Raw genomic sequence first — 3409 nt, forward strand, 5'->3', positions numbered from 1 at the left:
CGTGGAGCGTGGAGCGCGCGGAGTGCAGCGTGGAGCGTGGAGCGTGGGCCGCGCGGAGTGCAGCATGGAGCATGGCGCAGCCAAGGCTGTAGGTTATGGGGAGAGAGGCTAGTCATGGCCGAGGTGAGGATGCGGTGTTTGTCTCCCATGTCTGCTCCTCTGAACTAAGCAAATACTCTGCTTTCCGGTTATAAGAGCAGTGGAGCATCCAACAGGTAAAAGAGAGGCTGTTTGCTTGTCAGTGAGCTTGACGTAGCTGAGTCTAAGAAGAAAACAATGCGTGAACAGACATAAGTTAGCAGCTATAATTTACCCAAACCAACGAGGAACTTCTCCTTTTTGAAATCGGCTTTTTCTAGATAGGAGAATAAAGGGAAACTAGTACATAACTGATTTGTCACCCCTTGTGAGGTAGGAGGCTATGGCAGGGGCAAACCAGGCAAACTGGGCAGAATGTGTCCAAGGCATAAAACCCCAGAGGACAAGTGCATGACGCAGCACCCTAAGTGACTACGGCTCCCGAGCGCTGCACACGGAGCTACTCAGAAAGTGGTATTTTCACCTCTTCATTGGAATCTGGTGCTGTCTGTAGGGCCAATTTTGAATCCTTTACATCTAGCAAGAAGTCAAGGGAGTCTTTCCATAGAGTAGCTTAAATCTGGCCCTAGACAAAGTGGGTTTTTGATGAGATAATGCCTAGTGTCTAATTCACATAAGGGTGAAGCCAATCTAGGAGTTGTGGACACAAAACTTACCCTGTTTCCTAGCCTGCTTTCACACTGTATAGAGTCCTTCATTTCCACCTTCAGTAAAATTACACTGTCACTACCATTTCTGTGTGTCTTGTCCAATTCTTTGTTCAGGACAACAACAACCTGGAAAGTCTTTTGTAGGACCCACAATCTGGTAACAATTGAATCCAATCTGCCGTGGCCCTGGCACTCATTCAGCCCAGGAGCCCTGGGAAGGATCTGGAGAATCAGGCTGCAGGCTGCTGGCCGTGGATGAGGTCCTGAGTAGAATAGAGAGGAGACACTTGTGGGCATTGACAGATGAGTAGATAGAAGTACAATCACCTGGCAGGACTATTCTGAGGGCTGAACAAGCACACTGCCTGGTACATAGTAGGTGTTTAAGAATGGGAGCCGTTGCTAGTGGTGACACCGTATGAGTCATTGACTGCAGCCTTGTCCTTCCACTGGGTGAAAAGCAAGATTGATTCAGCTGAGGCAACAGGCTATGGGGAATTCTTTCTTTTTTAAAACAAATATTTTAAAATATGAAATATAACAGACATAATTCATAAAATGAAATAATGGCATAATAAAAAATACTAAAGGAAACACTGTAAAATCCCTAACATACTCATGACCCAGGTTTTAAAATAGGATACTGCCAGTACAGAGAAGTCTCCATTGGACCTTTTCAGATGCTGTATCCCCAGCCCCACGAGTTGACCTTTTCTATTACAGAAATGATGTGCTTACCTTAAAAAAACAACAATAACAACAACTTAAAATTGTATGTTGTCCTTTTTTTTTTTTTTTTTTTGGTGGTAACAGGGATTGAACTCAGGACCTTGTGCTTACCAGGCAAGCACTTATTCCACTGGGCTGTCTCCCTTGCTCCGATTGTCTACTATTGTACAAAAACACATGTAAGTAATATAAAGATATATATTTAAATTATATATATTTATTATATATTGTTTATCTCCACATAACCTATTTTAGTTCAAATTTTATTATAGTGAAATATGTGAGACAGGCTAAACTTATCAAAAAATAAAGAGGATTACATAGTTCACAGTTTTAGATACTTAATGTCCAAGAGCTGGCGACTCCATTGGTCCAGCCTTTGGTGGGGAGCTAACAGTAGATGCCCTCTAGGCAGGAACACATACAGGAGCAAGGGATCAAACTGCAAAGCAGCAAGCTGGCGCATGATTCTGGGACGATGCTCCCTTCTACAATAACTGGCTCTCTTGAGCCCACAGATACCCCACTCTCTTCTGAGGGCAGCTTTCCCAAAGACCTGAGGAGTTTCCAGTCAGCCCCACCCCTTAAAGGTTTCAGCACATTTCAGCACCACCACCCCAGGGACTCAAGCACCCAACCCATGAACCCTTGCGGGCATGTCAAACCATATTCAAAACATCATAGCCATATAGAGAGACAGAGATAGAGGTAGATAGAGAAAGAAAGAAAGCGAGAGAGAGAGAGAGAGGTAGACACAGACACAGACACACAGAGTAGATATCAAAGAATTTATAAGACAAAATAGTTATATATTTTTTTTGTTTGGTCTGTTTTTAAATGTTATATAATTGACTTTCTGTGTTGTTTTGTCTTTTTCATGCATCATTATAATTTTAAGATTCAATCACAGTGTTCTTTATATTCATTTCTGTGCTTATGTAGCAGATCTTTATATGAAAATACCATTTTATGTACTTATTTTAATGTAGATGGATGATTAGATGTTTTTCAGGTTGTGGTAATCCCTGAGAATGTTGCTAATGCTAACTTGTACGTGAATTCTAGTGAGATGAGGTGTAGAATATATACCCAGGAGGGTAATTTCTAGGTCCTGGAGTATGTGTCTATCTAACTTGGGTGGATACTGCCAAATTCTTCTACAGTGGTTGCACTAATTTATTCACCATCTACAGTGTATGAGGGTAACCATTACCTTCACAGACAGGTGGAACTGGTTGTCTGTCTGGTTGGTATATGATTGTCTTAATTGTGATTTTAATTTTCATTTTCCTGCCTACTACAGATATTGGGTATCTTTTCTTTTCTTTCTTTCTTTCCTTTTTTTTTTTTTTAGGTACTGGGGATTGAACTCAGGAACTGGATTTTCTCTTTTATAAATGACTATTTCCTTGGAGTGTTTCTAAAAATGGGTTGTTTGTCCTTATTTTTAATAACTTTTATCTAAGTGGGTGCTTGATCAATCATTTTGACAAAGCAAATGTATTTTTATACATTTTGAGTTAGTTACAGAAATATTCATCAAAGTCTAGTATCAACTGCATGTATTTTCGGGAGGCCGTCAATCGTGTTTACCTCTGCTCGTGGTGTTTCTTGCAGAACTTTTCTGTGTTTATAAAGAAGTTCATCAACCTTTTCCTTTATAACATCTAGGATTCAGCTTTTAGGTACCACAAATGCAAGCCACATACAGATTAAAATATTTCATTAGTCACACTTTAAAAAGAAGGAAGTGAATTTATCTTAATAGATTTTATATATTTTTAGATATATTGGTCTGTTATAGACAAATACTTATCATTTCAACGTGAAATAAAGGTAAAAATGGAATCATTTACATCTTTATATAAATACTTCAAAATCTGATGTGTGTTTTACACTTACAGCATATCTCAGTTTAGATTATCCACATT

Source organism: Octodon degus, unplaced genomic scaffold (genome assembly GCF_000260255.1).
Source record: "Octodon degus isolate 3935 unplaced genomic scaffold, OctDeg1.0 scaffold00014, whole genome shotgun sequence".
Taxonomy (NCBI): domain Eukaryota; kingdom Metazoa; phylum Chordata; class Mammalia; order Rodentia; family Octodontidae; genus Octodon; species Octodon degus.